The 19,270-nt window shown below is 41.6% G+C and overlaps 1 protein-coding gene across 2 annotated transcripts in view; it reads right to left on the bottom strand.

Moving 5' to 3' along the window:
- The window catches only part of Hmt4-20 (Histone methyltransferase 4-20), a 110,503-nt gene extending 91,446 nt beyond the window's left edge, over nucleotides 1-19,057 (bottom strand). For both annotated transcript variants that reach the window (XM_070090756.1, XM_070090757.1), the window contains exons 1-2: nucleotides 18,871-19,057; nucleotides 1,794-1,967 (exon numbers count right to left, since the gene is read on the bottom strand). The gene's annotated coding sequence lies outside the window, so the exon portion shown is untranslated. The remainder of the gene's footprint in view (nucleotides 1-1,793; nucleotides 1,968-18,870) is intronic.
- Nucleotides 19,058-19,270: the final 213 nt, after the last annotated feature.

Raw genomic sequence — 19,270 nt, 5'->3', positions numbered from 1 at the left:
ACACTACCAGTATCCCTGCTACACTCCCTGTATGTCTGCTACACTCCCTGCTACATTCCCTGCATGTCTGCTACATTCCCAGCATGCCTGCTACACTCCCTGCATGCCTGCTACACTCCCTGCATATCTGCTACACTCCATCAAACTATGTAATTTAACATCTCTTCCAAGTGCAAATATTTCTTATTTATAAATTAAAATGTAAATATTTCTTATTGATAAATTAAAATGTAAATATTTCTTATTTATAAATTATGTACATATATTATTTGTGGATAGTGGTGGTGGTGGTGGTAGAAGCCTCCTCCACCACTAATATGTATGGCTTCTCTCAGTGGCCCTTATAAACCCAACAACAACACTTCCAGTACTTACTCCTCACATACATTATGACATATTTTATTTATTCTAGAGTATATGTTTCTATGTTATTAATATTGTTAATTATGTCATAGTACATGAATTGTGATAGATAAATAAGCCGCAGAGATGATATTAGTGTAATATTGAAGCATAATAAACTCGTCTCCCTCTTGCCTCCTACCTGTCTTCCATACACCAACAAGAGTCAATGTACAGCAATGCATGCAACCATATGACCTGTCTTTGTAATACTCATTTGTGCTTTATTGTTATCTGTTTACAACAATGTTTTATCACTGTTTACATCATTGCTTGGTTAATCTTAAGTTAATTCTAAGCCTGCCCGTAATGCTATGCATATGCATACAAGTGGCTTTGGCATGCTGCTCTTACCTGTATTTTTTGTACCTCTGTATGTATGTTCAAATTATTAAATAAATAAATAAATAGGTAAGTGTGATGTTAAATGTTCATTTATCCATTTTATTAGTGCTTTATATTTATTTGTCATTTTTTCTGTATGTATATCTATGTGTTTAATCTTTAAAAAAAATATTTTGTGCTAATACTTTTGGCTGTCTGAAACGGATTAATTGGATTTCCATTATTTCTTATGGGGAAAATTAATTCGGCTAAAGACAAAATCGGTTAAAGGCAAGCTCTCTGGAACGGATTAATGTCATTACCCGAGGGTCCACTGTACGGATAATTTTGGTTAGTTTCAGAAATATTCAATGGTTGTAGATTTTCTTGAAGGGTAAGGTTGCCTACTACCTCTGTCTGTTTTAAGGGTTTGTAATAGTCTGATTCAATTTTTGGGACACTGTAAACCATAACCAATCTTTCCTGGTTATATTTTATTACCCGAGAAATGGAGTAAATTTTCTATTATAGGATTATAAATTCAAAATGGAAGGCAAGTGTAATACAGAAGTCTGGGGATGTGATTAATCAACAGATGAAATGTTTCAGTGTCAGCAATGTCTACTTTGTAGACATTGTGTAAAATTGACCAAATTACTGATTTCTGAGCACTTTATAGGGTATGTAGTTGTAATAGATGAAAGAGCAAAACAGCTAAAAATGTGATCAGTTGGGGCAATCAAACTTGCTTAAAATAGGACTCAAAAATGGGCAAAATCACTGATGCATATAGTGTGCCCAGATCACTAACGTTGTGCCTGAGTAATTCCGTAAGTTTCCTATAAGATTTTGGTGTCAATACCTTCAGAAAAAGATTTTTTATCCTTTCAAAAAAAAACAATTTTTTTTTTTTAAGTGGACACAGAGCAATATTAGTTTTGGGGGTCTGGCCAGTGAAAGGTTTAAGATATAAGGCTGAGAAATACTTATATGAATCAATCAACTTCTGTGATACATTATTGCAAGCATTACTGCATATATGTGCAATGTATGATATATAAACTCACCCATGAGAAGCAGCAACAGATCCTAAGCAATTTATTGCCATAAAGACATTTTTCAAATCACAATACAGACTCATAATCCATTGCTTCTGCATCAAAAGTGGATGACTGTACTATGATAAAAGTAGGCGTTTTGAGGTTACTGGGCTGACGGTTCTTTCCATAACCAAGGAGTTTCTGTGGAAGAGTAGATATGTTAGAAAGGTCACTATACTGCCAGTGTATACTGTACTTTAACTCTTAATAAAATTCAGGTAAATAGTTATACTTATATTTTCTAATAGACAACACAGTAATAATTTCAAGAATCTGTATATAAAAAGAGGTATGTAGTTCATAACATTTGTCAACAGAACATATAAGTACTGGTACTCAACTAGTACTTTGGTACTAAAGAAAAACTATACACAGTACTACTGTGATTGTTATTGGTATGTTACATATGTAGTAGGAGATCATTACTAGACGTGATGGTTACCTTTAGTCAGTCCATCTTTCTCACCAGTGGATGAAAAAGATTTAGCTCCAACTGACTTCCCAGGTCTTTTGCTGATACAGTGGAACCTCAATATTCGTACCTCCCTATATTCGTACAACTTGATATTTGCCCAACTTTTTCAAGAAAAATTTGACTCATTATTCAGACACTGCCTTATACTCGACCTAAACAAAACGGCCCATCCGGATGAAGTCTCTCGGTCTCTCATCAGCTTTCACACATTAACCCTTTGACTATCGCGGCCGTATATATACGTCTTACGAGGTACCGTGTTTGACGTATATATACTCATAAATTCTAGCGGCTTCAAATCAAGCAGGAGAAAGCTGGAAGGCCCACTTGTGAGAGAATGGGTCTGTGTGGTCAGTGTGCACCATATAAAAAAAATCCTGGAGCACGCAGTGCATAATGAGAAAAAAAAAACTCCAACCGTTTTTTTTAATTAAAATGCCGACTTTGTGGTCTATTTTCGTATAGTATTTATGGGTGTATTCTCGTTTTCTTGGTCTCATTTGATAGAATGGAAAACATATTATAGAAATTGAGGTGATTTTGATTGATTTTACTATAAAAAGAACCTAGAAATGGAGCTCAAAGTTGTGGAAATGTTTGATTTTTGCCAATGTTCAAAAGTAAACAAATGATGCCATTGTCCAATAAATGTCCAACTAGCCATTCTAATATGCAGTCATGAATGGGTTGATGTTATTTATACAATTATTACAGTATTGCAGTAGTCTGCATAATAGTAGGTCTTCTATTTTTTGTTTGAATAAAAATTCAAAATAGAAAGCAAGAGTAATATTAGAGGGGCCTGGAGACATGACTGATGAGCAAAGAAAATGTTATTTTAGAGCCAGGAATGTCTGCATTGTTCATTCTGGACCTTATTTTGAAATTGTCATATTTTTTAGTTTTCGTGAAATTGGCCAAATTGCAAATTTCTGACCACATTATTAGGTAGTTGAAATCGGTAAATGGGCAGTTTCGTGTACTCAATCGATAGAAAAAATGGAGTTCTAAAGAAATAGCTATGAGTTTGGGCGACTGGAATAAAGGAATTAGCTGAAAATAGGGCTCAAAGTGGGCGAAATCGCTGATTTGTAAACAGCGCCGAGGTCGCTAACTTCGCAAGAGCATAATTCCGTCAGTTTTCCATCAAATTTCGTTTTTTTGGTGTCATTACAATCGGGAAAAGATTCTCTATCATTTCATAAGAAAAAAATTTTTTTTTTTTTTTTTGAAATTTTGCGACACCAGGAGACACCTCAGGATTGGGGGTTGCGACAGTCAAAGGGTTAAGCATCATTCGTACAAGCTCCACAAAACTTTTTGGTATTTCATTGTTATTATGTGGTGTTTTTTAAATATTTTCACTGAAAATAAGTAATCATGGCCCCCCCCAAAAAATAGTGATCCAAACAAGCCTAAAAAGAAAGCAGTGAGAACAACAATTAAAAGTGAAAAAAGAACTCACTGCAAAGTGGGAAAGTGGAATGTGTGTGTTGGGCCTAGCCACTCAACGTGGTATGGCAAAATCATCCATATAGAAAAATAAAGAGGCAATAAAAGGGGCTGATGAGGTGAAAGGAGTGAAAATTCTTGCTGTGAAAATGTCACATATAACTGAAGACATGGAAAAACTTATGTTTACCTGGAGAGGGTTTCGGGGGTCAACGCCCCTGCGGCTTGGTCCGAGACCAGGCCTTACGGTGGATCAGGGTCTGATCAACCAGGCTGTTACTACTGGCCACACGCAAGCTGACGTACAAATCACAGCCCGGTTGGTCAGGTACTGACTTTAGGTGCCTGTCCAGTGCCTTGTGAAAAATCAAAGCAGTTATATAGTGATCTTAACCAAGACACCCCGGGAAACAGTGCTGAAAGTGTTGAATTTAAGCCAAGTAGAGGCTGGTTTGATAGGTTTAAAAAGAAGTGGGATTCATAGTAAGGCACGGGGAGGATGCCAGCACTAACAGAGATGATGCTGAAAAGTTTAAGGAATTTAAAAACTATGTAGACATTGAGAGAGTTATTCCTCAACAAGATTTTGTGATGAAACCAGCCTCTTTTTGGAAAAGAATGCCTAAGAAAATCTACATTACACAAAAAGAAAAATCATTACCAACGCACAAGCCCAAGAAAGACAGGCTAACATTCTTGTTGTGTGGTAATGTTAGTAAAAACTGCAAAATTAAACCGTTGCTAGTCTACCACTCTGAAAATCCAAGGGTGTTAAAAAAAAAAAAAAAATTGTGATAAAAAGTAAACTCAGTGTAATGTGGAGGTAACAAGACAGTTCTTCACTCCTACTTCTACTCTCAATATCTGCATTCATCTCAAATGTTAATCACTCCATTGTGTCCACCTAAGGTTAATAAAGAAAACCGTAATTCTTCTCAGCAAAACTTATTAAAGCCATATAGTACAACCAAACAGAATATTCAATTCCCTTGTATTCATTGTAACTCACTTAATGATCATATGTACTGTTACTGCCGTATTACTCTTAACCCTTTGACTGTCGCAACCCCAAATCCTGAGGCGTCTCCTGGTGTTGCAAAATATTAAAAAAAAAAAATTATTATGAAATGATAGAGAATCTTTTCCCAATCGTAACGACACCAAAAGTACGAAATGCGATGGAAAACCTACAGAATTACACTCTTGCGAAGTTAGCGACCTCAGCAATATTTATGAATTGGCGATTTCGCCCACTTTGAGCCCTATTTTCGGCTAATTCCATTGTTTCAGTTGACCAAACTCATAGCTATTTCTTTAGAACTCTGTTGGTTCTATCGACTGACTACAAGAAACTGCCCATTTACCAATTTCAACTACCCAATGAAGTGGTCGGAAATTGGCAATTTGGCCAATTTCACAAAAATTAAAAAATATGACAATTTCAAAATAGGGTCCAGAATGAACAATGCAGATATTCCTGGCTCTAAAATAACATTTTTTTTTGTTCATCAGTCATGTCTCCAGGCCCCTCTGATATTATTCTTGTTTTCTATTTTGAATTTTTATTCAAACAAAAACTAGAAGATTTACTGTTATGCAGACTACTGCAATATTGTAATAATTGTATAAATAATGTCAACCCATTCATGACTGCATATTAGAATGGCAAGTTGGACATTTACTGCACTCTTGAACATTGGCAAAACTCAAACATTTCCCCTACTTTGAGCTCCATTTCAAGGTCCTTTTCATGGTAAAACCAATCAAAATCACTTCCATTTCTTTAACATGTTTTCCATTCTATCAAATGTAACTACGAAAATGAGAATATAACCATAAAAACTATACGAAAATACACCTCAAATTCGGCGTTTTAATACAAAAACACAGTCGGATTTTTTTTTTCTTATTATGCACTGCTTGCTGCAGCATTTTTTTTATGCTGTGCACACTAACCGCACAAACCCATTCTATCATATGTGGGGCTACCAGCTTTCTCCCACTTGATTTGAAGCCACTAGAATTTTTGAGTATATACACATTGGGTTGTTAGTTTTAAATTTGCCTGAAATGCTTTGCATATAAAGGGGCTTTTGGCATATACACCCAATTATTATATTCCTTTGCATAAACATGTATTGTGTTGAAATAAAATATTATTATTATTATTATTATTATTATTATTATTATTATACATGAAGTGTTTGCCCCCAAGTGTGAAGCAGTACCTTGCAGAAAAAAGTTAAAATTAACCCTTTGACTGTTTCGGTCGTATATATATGGCTTACGAGGTACCGTGTTTGACGTATATATGCTCATAAATTCACGCGTCTTCAAATCAAGCAGGAGAAAGCTGGTAGGCCCACATGTGAGAGAATGGGTCTGTGTGGTCAGTGTGCACCATATAAAAAAAATCCTGCAGCACACAGTGCATAATGAGAAAAAAATGCTCTGGCCGTTTTTTTTTTAATTAACCCTTTGACTGTCGCAAGCCCCTTTCTGAAACTGTCATTCTATGTCGCAAAATTTTTGGAAAAAAAAAAAATTGTTTTTTCATATGAAATGATAGAGAATCTTTTCCAAATGGTAATGACACCAAAAGTACGAAATTTGGTCGAAAACTCACAGAATTACGCTCCCGCAAAGTTAGCGGTCTCGGCAACGTATACGCATCGCCGATTTCGCCGACTTTGAGCCCTGTTTTTGGCTAATTCCATTGTACCAGTTGACCAAACTCATAGCTATTTCTTTACAACTCCATTTTTTCTATCAGTTCAGTACAAGAAATCGCTCATTTACTGATTTGAACTACCCAATAAAGTGGTCAGAAATTGGCAATTTGGCCAATTTCACGCAAAATAAAAAAGATGCCAGTTTCAAAATAGGGTCCAGAATAAACAATGTAGACATTCTTGGCACTAAAATAACATATCCTCTGTTCATTAGTCACATCTCTAGGCCCCTCTTATAAAATAACATATCCTCTGTTCATTAGTCACATCTCTAGGCCCCTCTTATATTACTATTGCTTTCTATTTTGATTTTTTATTCATACAAAAAATACAAAATTTACTGTTATGCAGATAAATGCATTACGTATTGTAAAAATGGTATAAATAATATCAGGACACTAGTGAAAGAATATTAGACTTCCCAGTTGACGTGTATTGGACATGTGGTGTGATTTGCTTTCGCCTGAACACTGGTAAAAATCGAACATTTCCGCTAGTTTGAGCTCAATTTCAAGGTCGTTTTCATCGTGAAACTAATCAAAATCATCTCCATTTCTGTAATATGTTTTCCATTTTATCACACGAGACCAAGAGAATGGCAATACAACAATAAATACTATATAAAAATACACCTCAAAGTCGGCGTTTTAATCCAAAAAAACGGTCAGTGTTTTTTTTCTCATTATGCACTGCGTACTGCAGGATTTTTTTTTTATGTGGTGCACACTGACCACACAGACCCATTCTCTAACATGTGGGCCTACCAGCTTTCTCCTGCTTGATTTGAAGCCGCTAGAATTTACGCGTATTAACGTGTCCGAAACAGTGGCACGTACGACGTATATATACGACCAAAACAGTCAAAGGGTTAAAATGCCGACTTTGTGGTCTATTTTCGTATAGTATTTATGGTTGTATTCTCGTTTTCTTGCTCTCATTTGATAGAATGGAGAACATATTATAGAAATAGAGGTGATTTTGATTGGTTTTACTATAAAAAGAACCTGGGAATGGAGCTCAAAGTAGGGGAAATGTTTGATTTTTGCCGATGTTCAAAAGTAAACAAATGTCATTGCCCAATAAATGTCCAACTAGCCATTGTAATATGCAGTCATGAATGGGTTGACATTATTTGTACAATTATTACAGTATTGCAGTAGTTTGCATAACAGTAAATCTTCTATATTTTGTTTGAATAAAAATTCAAAATAGAAAGCAAGAGCAATATCAGAGGGGCCTGGAGACGTGACTGATGAACAAAGAAAATGTTATTTTAGAGCCAGGAATGTCTGCATTGTTCATTCTGGACCCTATTTTGAAATTGTCATATATTTTAATTTTCGTGAAATTGGCCAAATTGCAAATTTCTGACCACGTTATTGGGTAGTTGAAATCGGTAAATGGGCAGTTTCTTGTACTCAATCGATAGAAAAAATGGAGTTCTAAAGAAATAGCTATGAGTTTGGTCGACTGGAACAATGGAATTTGCCGAAAATAGGGCTCAAAGTGGGCGAAATCGCCGATTTGTAAATATCGCCGAGGTTGCTAGCTTCGCGAGAGCGTAATTCTGTCAGTTTTCCATCAAATTTCTCTATCATTTCACAAGAATTTTTTTTTTTTTTTTTTTTAAATTTTGCGACACCAGGAGATACCTCAGGATTGGGGGGTTGCGACAGTCAAGGAGTTAAGGGCACTTCTGGTAATGGATAATGCTCCTGCTCACCCTCCAGGCTTGCAAAAAAAATCTGGTGTATGAATACAGCTTCATGTACTTAATAAATCAAAACTGTAATTACACATTGTAACCTTTGCAAAGAAAATCTTTATTCTTTCAAGTGAAGTTCTTGCCCCATCCCCCCTAACACCACTCTTCTTATCCAACTCATGGACCAGCAGGTATTTCCAACTTTAAGAAACTTTAAATAAAAGTACTGTTTACAAGGTGATGCCATTTGCCCTTTCTGAGAGGGCTGAGTCCCTCAGGGGGCTGAAAGGGGCTGAAGGGGGCTGATACCTTCCTGGAGAAATTTTCTCCACAGATTGTCAGTCACAGATTTTGAAGGCTTTGAGACAGAGCCTGTAGTGAAGGATATTGTTTCTTTAGGCTAGTCCATGGGTTTGAAAACGGACAGTGAGGATGTAGAGGAGTTGGCACAAGATTACAAGAATGAGCTCACCACAGAAGAACTTCAAGACCTGCACAAGGAGCAGCAAGAAGTGATTGAGGAAATTTCTTCTTCTTCTTCTTCTTCAGAGGGAAGCAGTAAGGGCAACATTTTCACTGCAGAAATTAACGAACTGTGTTCCCATTGGGCTCAAACACAGAGCCTGGTGGAAAAATGGCATCCTAACAATACTGTTGTGAATAAGAGCATCAACCTGTTCAATGACAATGTTGCTGACCACTTTAGAAAAATTTTGAAAAGTCGTCAAAAGCAGACAACATTGGACAGCTTCTTTAGCAAAGAGAAAAACATCAAATGCTAGTGAATCCCCATCATCTTCAAGTGCTACTGCACTGGCAGAAAAGAGAGAGAAAAAAAAAAACAGGCCGTTACCTTCCTCTTGGGCCATCAGCACTCCTCAGTAAAGGTAAAATACACAGTTACATTTTCATTTATTTCATGTATATTTATTGTTTTTATATTTTTCATGTGTGATTTTATGTATGCAAATATTATTATACAGATTTAAATAAGCAATATTTTCACTTAAAATGTTTTGTACGTACAGTGGACCCCCGCATACCGTACGCATCACATAACGTTCAATCCGCATACCGCTCGCTTTTATCGCAAAAATTTTGCCTCGCATACCGCTCAAAAACCCGCTCACCGCTCTTCGTCCGAGACACGTCCAATGTGCGCCCTTAGCCAGCCTCACATGTGCCGCTGGTGGCATTGTTTACCAGCCAGCCTCCGCGGTAACATCCAAGCATACAATCGGAACATTTCGTATTATTACAGTGTTTTTGGTGATTTTATCTGCAAAATAAGTGACCATGGTCCCCAAGAAAGCTTCTAGTGCCAACCCTACAGCAATAAGGGTGAGAATTACTATAGAGATGAAGAAAAAGATCATTGATAAGTATGAAAGTGGAGTGCGTGTCTCCGAGCTGGCCAGGTTGTATAATAAACCCCAATCAACCATCGCTACTATTGGTGGTACAGCTGCTGCTGCTGCTGTACCACCGTCAGCTGCTGCTGCTGCTGCTGCACTGTCAGCTGCTGCTGTACCACCGTCAGCTGCTGCTGCTGCACTGTCAGCTGCTGCTGCTGCTGTTCCACCGTCAGCTGCTGCTGTAGTACCGTCTGCTGCTGCTGTAGCATCGTCTGCTGCTGCTGTAGCACTGTCAGCTGCTGCTGCTGCTGTAGCACTGTCAGCTGCTGCTGCTGCTGCTGTAGCACCGTTGTTGGTGTGGCCAATAGAGAATACCAAGAAACAATTAACCCCAGAGGATTTGCCACCCAGGATAACCCAAAAAAGTCAGTGTCATCGAAGACTGTCTAACTTATTTCCATTGGGGTCCTTAATCTTGTCTCCCAGGATGCAACCCACACCAGTCGACTAACACCCAGGTGAACAGGGAAAAATGCCTGGAACTAGTGCTCATATTGGTGAATTTAAAGCCAGCAAAGGTTGGTTTGAGAGATTTAAGAATCATAGTGGCATACACAGTGTGATAAGGCCTGTTCTGGAAGAAAATGCCAAACAGGACCTACAGTACTCAGGAGGAAAAGGCACTCCCAGGACACAGTGTCTCATCAGTCATTGCTGCATCTTCAATAAAGGTAAGTGTCATTTATTCTTCATTTAGTAGAGTAGTACATGCACAATATATATTGTGCATGTACTACTCTACTATTGTGCATGTATCCTTCTCATTGTGTGTAGGAAAATGTATATTTCATGTGGTAAAATTTTTTTTTCATACTTTTGGGTGTCTTGCACGGATTAATTTGATTTCCATTATTTCTTATGGGGAAAATTCATTCGCATACCGATCATTTCGCATAACAATGAGCCCTCTTGCACGGATTAAAGTCGCTATGCGGGGGTCCACTGTATTTGGTAATATTTTAGGGTCTGAAATGGATTAATCCAATTTACATTATTTCTTATGGGAAAAATTTATTCAATATTCATTCAACTCATTATTCAAACAGCTTCCTGGAACAGATTAAATTCAAATATTGGGGTACCGCTGTATGTAGTCTTGAATGGACTCGAAAGAGTAAATATAAAAGATTTCCTGGTACCTGCAACAGGGAAATTGAGGAAAATGTGGAGTGAAGAGGAGAGAAATTTTTTTTTCTTGAACAATGGTTGACCACTACGTGCTGCAACCATTGGAAATTTTAAAAAATTGTGACAAACAGAATACCGAAGATGGGACACCACAAGCACAGCTCTGCTCCTGTACCTTCGATACATCTTTGAAGAGTTTCGAGTTTCTCTACTCTCTGAGCCTGGCTCGTCTGGTGCTTGCCTGGTCAACCATGATGTTGCTGCTGGAGGCCTGCTGCCACACTATCCATCACAGCCTGGTTGATCTGGCACCTGGTGAAGATACTTGTCCAGTTTTCTCTTGATGGCTTCTACACTTGTTCCAGCCATGTTTCTGATATCTGCTGATAAAATGTTGAATAGTCTGGGACCCCGGATGTTGATATAGTATTCCCTTATTGTCCCCACTGCACCCCTGCTCCTCGCTGGGTTCATTTTACACTTCCTCCCACATCTCTTACTCCAGTATGTTGTTAAGGCAGTGTGCAGATTTGGGACCAGGCCCTCAAGTACTTTCCAGGTATACATTATCATGTCTCTCTCTCTCTCTCTCCTCTGCTCCAATGATCTACAAACTGATTTTACTTGCACGCACGCACGTACGCACACACCTCAGGGAGAGCACTGTACCGAGCATATCACCTGAGGAATACATCAACCGAATAACTGCTTCAATAAACACTGGTCTGGTAAATTTAAGAACCCAAGTAAAGAATCTTTCACAACATTTTATATGCTTATGTTAGACCCATATTGGAATATACAGTAACAGTATGGAACCCCACACCTGATCACTGTATACTGTATGGTATACTATTTGAATCCATCACACAACAATTTGATGCTTTCTCATATTTCTCGGCTGAAACTCCATAACTCAATAATGTTTGTTCATAATTAAGGCCATTCTGATAACTGAAGAAGACCTAGTCATAAAACAGGGAGTAGAGGTTCCTATCCATTACCACGAAAATAGCCAAAAATCTACTATTTCTCCCACTCTGAGGCCTATTTCCTGCCACTGTTGTCTGAAAATGACCAAAATCATCTCCACTGTACAAATATCTTCTGGTCTATTGACAATAAGAAACGGTCATTCTAAAATATGCCCCAAATTCTCTACTTTAACCCAAATGCAGGGTCAGAGGGTTGTGTGTTCATCACAATGCATGGGGAAAATATATATATATATTTTTTTAAGTGCACATCCATCGCACAGACCCATTCTCTTATGTCTATGCCAAAATTTGCCACATGCAACAAGTTTGAAGGGACTATGAATTATGCATAGACCTATGTGACAGATCTACATGACTGACAGTGAATGAGTTAAGGGATGTAAACCTGATGACTTCAGAGGGAGGAGGATTGGGGGGATGTGATAACATTCATATACCAAAAGGAATTAATTGGAATTTACTAGGTTATCCTGGGTGGCCAACTCTCTGGGTTAAAAATCAGAACAAAATCTAATGTAATCTTAACTCTTATGCAGTCAGTGGAGCAGCAGGGCCAAGAGCCGAGACTTGACCCTGCAACCACAAATGTGTCCAAATAACCTCAGCGGAAAATGCTCATCGAGCAAATCTAAGAGTAGCCTTCAAGAATCACAACAAGAGTCATTCTGGGGCCCTTTATACAGTATACATTAGACCCATCTTGAAGTATGCAGCACCAGAATGGAATCTGCACCTGAAACAGCATGTTGAGAAACTGGAGAAAGAGGAAAAGTCTGTAACAAGACTTGTTCCTGAGATAAGGGATAAGAGTAATGAGGAGACGGTAACAGAATTGGACCTAACAGCATAGGAAAGAAGAACCCGGAGGACATAATAACATACAAAATACAGAGATCCTTTACTGCACGTATAAGTTCTGTCAAGCACCTTAACTACTGGGAACGCTTGGAAGCACTTGACTTGTACTCGTTGGAACGCAGGAGGGAGAGATATATCATAATCTACACTTGGAAAATCTTGGAAGGAATGGTCCCAAATCTGCACACAGAAATCACTCCCTACAAAAGTAAAAGACTGGGCAGGCGATGCAAAATGCCCCCAATAAAAAGTAGGGGCACCATTGGTACACTAAGGGAAAACACCATAAGTGTCCGGGGCCCAAAACTGTTCAACAGCCTCCCATCAAGCATTAGGGGAATTGCCAATAAGCCCCTGGCTGCCTTCAAGAGAGAGTTGGACAGATACCTAAAGTCAGTGCCAGATCAGCCGGGCTGTGGCTCGTACGTTGGACTGCGTGCGGCCAGCAGTAACAGCCTAGTTGATCAGGCCCTGATCCATCGGGAGGCCTGGTCATGGACCGGGCCACGGGGGCGTTGATCCCCGGAATAACCTCCAGGTAACCTCCATGTAAGTGAAAAGGCACACAGGGATAGGCTGTTTGAGAGGCAAGAAACAGGCAGATTTGTCCAAGAAGGAAGCATGGGCAGCAGGGTAAAAAGGTGTAATGAGTTTTGCAAAGCAATGGAGGAGAGGGTACCTGCAGTGAGCAAGGAATGGGAGAAACTGCAGCCACTGAGGCAAAGATGTAGAGCACAGAGGAGGAACTGAAGGAGCTTAAGTGGAAAACAGAGCTGAGGAATGAAAGGAGCAAGAGGATGGGAACAGGATTAGCAGCAGCCATCAAGGACTGGCTGCTGTGATCTTTTGTGTGGGTCTCTGTGAAGGCAGCAAACATCACATTTGATTCCTCTAGAAGTCCACTGATGAAAGGTATTTTGTTGTTGTATATTAGCAAATATAAATGAGGTCACATTCTGTGTTTGTTGGGGGGATTTTGTTGTTGGTATCAGTAGTTATGATTCTGGAGGGAAATGGGGGGGCTACTGGCTGTGCCAGTAGCCCCCATTTTTGTTTCCTTCAATTTTCTTTCTTCGTTTCCTGCCATTAAAAAATCACTTGTCATTTGGATGAGTCATTACTACTGACACTATTGGTAATTGATACTACCGGTAACATACTACTGGTAACTGATACTACTGAGACTTGGAGTGGGGTTATCATTATAACTATGATTTGTCATATGGGGTCTGTACCTCCTGGTCCCTTTTAGATGGTATGCAGGGCAGTTGGTGTTGTAACACTGTTTTTGGAGGACTGAAGGCTGAAGGGAGGACTTACGAAAAAATATGGCAGGTGGAGGAAACAAGAGATTAAAACTATCACAATAACAGGGGAAGAGAACATGTCTCAGGTGACAAATTTTCAGATTTGGGAAATATTCAAGGGGTAAAAGTTGCCCAGTCAAACTGACCCTCACAACAGAAATGGTACAAAACAGAACGTGCAGTAGAAACCACAGTGAAGGAACACAGAAAAATACCATCAGATGCACCTCATCCACGACAGAACTAGAAAGGAACAGGAGCAACTGAAATAGGCTACAAACATACCAGAGGCAGGAAGAAAACACAGGGCATGCATCAGCAACCAGGAAAGCTCAGCCTCAGCACCCACAGAACCCCCCTCAACCCCTAGCCCCCTTCCCAACCACACACACCCACCCAAAACAAACCATACTCCACACCCCCAGTCCCCACTCCCCCCATCACACAGGTGTTGAGTAAGCACTGATAGGTGTTCCACTCCCCCCATCACACAGGTGTTGAGTAAGCACTGATAGGTGTTGAGTGAACACACTCATGAACACATGGTTGAGTGAATAGTACATGGATATTGAGTAAACACACACGGGTGCTGAGTGAACATGTGGGGGAATAAATACAGGTATTAAGTGAACGCTCGTGGGTGTTGAATAAACACTCAAGGGTTTTGAGTGAGCACACATGGGTATGGACTGAGTACACATGGGTATGGAATGAACACACATGGGTATGGGATGAACACACGAGTATGGAATGAACACATGGGTATGGAATGAACACACATGGGTATGGGATGAACACACATGAGTATGGAATGAACACACATGGGTATGGAATGAACACACATGGGTATGGAGTGAACACACATGGGAATTAAGTGAACACATACAGGTGTTGAGCAAACAACACGAGTATTGAATGAGTACATGAATACTGAGGGAACACATGGGTGGTGAGTAAGCACACATGAGTGCTGAGAGTGAATACACATTTTATGAGTGAACATACAAGTGTCAAGCAACCACACGGTTGTCAAGTGAACACAGGAGTATGAGCATACACAGGACTAGTGAATATATGGTCATTCAGGGAACACACATGGGTGTTGAATGTACACAGGTGTTGAATACACGGAATTGTGTGAACACTCCAATATTGAGTAAAAACACTCGTGTTGAGTGAACACAGTGTTGGATGAACATGCCTGAGTGAACACACATGCATGCTGAGTAAACACAGGTGCTCAATGAACACTGATAAGTGAACATACACAGGCATCAAGTGAACACACATGTTGAGTGAACACATGGGTACTGAGTGAACACACTAGTACTGAGTAAACACATACAGGTGCTAAGTGAACAAAGGTGGTAAACAAACAGGTGTTGAGTGAACACACATGGGTGTTGAGTAAACACACATGGGTGTTGAGTGAACACACATGGGTGTTGAGTGAACATACATGGGTGAGTGAATACACATGGGTATTGAGTGAACACACATGGATGTTGAGTGAACATACATGGGTAGTGAGTGAACACACATGGGTGTTGAGTGAACATACATGGGTATTGAGTGAACACACATGGGTGTTGAGTGAGCACACATGGGTGTTGAGTGAACACACATGGGTGAGTGAATACACATGGGTGATGAGTGAACACACATGGGTGTTAAATGAACACACATGGGTGTTGAGTGAACATACATGGGTGTTGAGTGAACACACATGGGTGTTGAGTGAACACACATGGGTGTTGAGTGAACACACATGGGTGAGTGAATACACATGGGTGTTGAGTGAACACACATGGGTGTTGAGTGAACACACATGGGTGTTGAGTGAGCATACAGGTTGAGTGTACACACACGGGTTCTGAGTGAACACACATGGGTTGAGTGAGCACACCCAGGTGCTGAGTGAGCACACCCAGGTGCTGAGTGAGCACACCCAGGTGCTGAGTGAGCACACCCAAGTGCTGAGTGAGCACACCCAGGTGCTGAGTGAGCACACCCAGGTGCTGAGTGAGCACACCCAGGTGCTGAGTGAGCACACCCAGGTGCTGAGTGAGCACACCCAGGTGCTGAGTGAGCACACCCAGGTGCTGAGTGAGCACACCCAGGTGCTGAGTGAACACACCCAGGTGCTGAGTGAATACACACGTACTGAGCACACACACTGGTGCTGAGTGAATATACATGGGTGCTGAGTGAACATGTTCTGGGTGAGCACACAGGTGCTGAGTGAACACGGGTTTGGTGAACACATATGGGTGCTGAGTGAACACACACAGGTACTGATTGAACACACAGGTGAAGTGAACATATCTGTGCTGAATGAACACACAGTTACTGAGTGCACACACACGGGTGCTGAGTGAACACACGCCAGAGCTGGGTGCTCACACTGGTGCTGAATATACACGGGTGCTGAGTGAACATGTGTTCTGAGTGAGCACACGGGTGCTGAGTGAACACACGGGTTTGGTGAACACACATGGGTGCTGAGTGAACACAGGGGTACTGATTGAACACACAGGTGAAGAGTGAACACCAGTGTTGAATGAACACAGTTACTGAGTGCACACACACGGGTGCTGAGTGAACACACGCCAGAGCTGGGTGCACACACTGGTGCTGAATATACATGGGTGCTGAGTGAACATGTGTTCTGAGTGAGCACACGGGTGCTGAGTGAACACGGGTTTGGTGAACACATATGGGTGCTGAGTGAACACGGGTACTGATTGAACACAGGTGAAGAGTGAACACCTGTGTTGAATGAACACAGTTACTGAGTGCACACACATGGGTGCTGAGTGAACACACGCCCGAGTTGAGTGCACACACTTTTGCTGAATATACACGGGTGCTGAGTGAACACGCATGGTTTCTGAGTGAGCACACAGGCGCTGAATGAACACACATGGGTGCTGAGTGAACACAGGATGAGTGAATACACAGGTTGAGTGAGCATACAGGTGCTGAGTGAACACACGGTAGCTAAGTGAATACACAGGTTGAGTGAACATACAGGTGCTGAGTGAACACACGGTAGCTGAGTGAACACACACGGGCTGAGTGAACACAAGGGTGCTGAATGAACACACGCTGAGTGAACACACGAGTGCTGAGTGAACACACATGGGAGCTGAGTGAACACACACCTGAGTAAACACACATGGGTGCCGAATGAACACACACGGGTGCTGGGTGAAGACACGGATGCTGAGTAAACACACGGGTTGAGTGAGCACCCCCGGATGCTGAGTGAACACACGTGTTGAGTAAGCCCCCCTTATGCTGAATGAACACACACGGGTTGAGTGAACACACCCGGATGTTGAATGAACACACACGGGTTGAGTGAACACTCGGATGCTGAGTGAACACGGGTTGAGTGAACACACGGGTTGAGTGAACACACCCGGATGCTGAATGAACACACACGGGTTGAGTGAACACTCGGATGCTGAGTGAACACGGGTTGAGTGAACACTCGGATGCTGAGTGAACACGGGTTGAGTGAACACACGGGTTGAATGAACACACCCGGATGCTGAATGAACACACGGGTTGAGTGAACACACCCGGATGTTGAATGAACACACACGGGTTGAGTGAACACTCGGATGCTGAGTGAACACACAGGTTGAGTGAACACCCGGATGCTGAGTGAACACACCCGGATGCTGAGTGAACACACACGGGTTGAGTGAACACACCCGGATGCTGAGTGAACACACACGGGTTGAGTGAACACACCCGGATGCTGAGTGAACACACACGGGTTGAGTGAACACACCCGGATGGTGAGTGAACACACCCGGATGCTGAGTGAACACACGGGTTGAGTGAACACACCCGGATACTGAGTGAACACACGGGTTGAGTGAACACGCCCGGATGCTGAGTGAACACACACGGGTTGAGTGAACACACGGGCTGAGTGAACACCCGGATGCTGAGTGAACACAGGTTGAGTGAACACCCGGATGCTGAGAGAACACAGGTTGAGTGAACACCCGGATGCTGAGTGAACACACACAGGTTGAGTGAACACACCCGGATGCTGAGTGAACACGCACGGGTTGAGTGAACACACCCGGATGAGTGAACACACACGGGTTGAGTGAACACACCCGGATACTGAGTGAACACACAAGGGTTGAGTGAACACACCCGGATGCTGAGTGAACACACACGGGTTGAGTGAACACACCCGGATGCTGAGTGAACACACACGGGTTGAGTGAACACACCCGGATGCTGAGTGAACACACACGGGTTGAGTGAACACACCCGGATGCTGAGTGAACACACGGGTTGAGTGAACACACGGGTTGAGTGAACACACACGGGTTGAGTGAACACACCCGGATGCTGAGTGAACACACCCGGATGCTGAGTGAACACACCCGGATGCTGAGTGAACACACGGGTTGAGTGAACACACACGGGTTGAGTGAACACACCCGGATGCTGAGTGAACACACGGGTTGAGTGAACACACGGGTTGAGTGAACACACCCGGATGCTGAGTGAACACACGGGTTAAGTGAACACACACGGGTTGAGTGAACACGCGGGTTGAGTGAACACGGGTTGAGTGAACACACACGGGTTAAGTGAACACACACGGGTTGAGTGAACACACGGGTTGAGTGAACACACACGGGTGTTATAAACGAACACAACAACGATACACCGTTTTCTATCATCAGCTGATTTCTACCCAAACTCAATTGCGCACACCGCCCATGTCCACCCCTTCACGCCCGCGCCACCCACCCCCGCCGCCCACGCCTCACGCAGGTGGGTGGGGCAGCAGACGATGCCCACGCCTGCACCGGTCCTGTCAAAAACAAGCAAATGCCAAGGACGTGGCCGGGAGCAACAAACTCTCGCTACTACCACTGCCAATTTCACCTCGGTCAGAAACTTTCCCAGTACAATTGGAAAGTTTTCCCCGCTTACCGCTTCTTCTGGAGCCTCGTCGTATGAAGCTATGTCTTTCAGTGTATTTACAATCCCGTTCGTGCACTGTTACACTTCCATGTTTGCCGTATGTTCTGTATTTTTCACAAAATAGTGTTTGCTTCACTCAGGAAAGTGATTCTGCAGAAACATCATGGCTGACTACTGGGTGTAGCAGGGCTGCCAACTATGTCGTCACTTTAAGCCTTCAACTTTAAGGCACTTAACGTCATGACATAGCAACATATACATACCATCAAGCTGAATCATACTTTCTTCATTCATGTTCATCATATGACGAGAGGCCGATGCAAATTTAGCGTGAAATAAGGGTTTCCAGAGGCTTTCACCTGTTTAGAGAGTATCACCTGTCTACAGGTGCACTTACGAAATAAGTGAA

The sequence above is a fragment of the Cherax quadricarinatus genome, chromosome 33 (assembly GCF_038502225.1).
Source record: "Cherax quadricarinatus isolate ZL_2023a chromosome 33, ASM3850222v1, whole genome shotgun sequence".
NCBI lineage: Eukaryota > Metazoa > Arthropoda > Malacostraca > Decapoda > Parastacidae > Cherax > Cherax quadricarinatus.
This window is presented reverse-complemented; position numbering and strand designations above follow the sequence as displayed.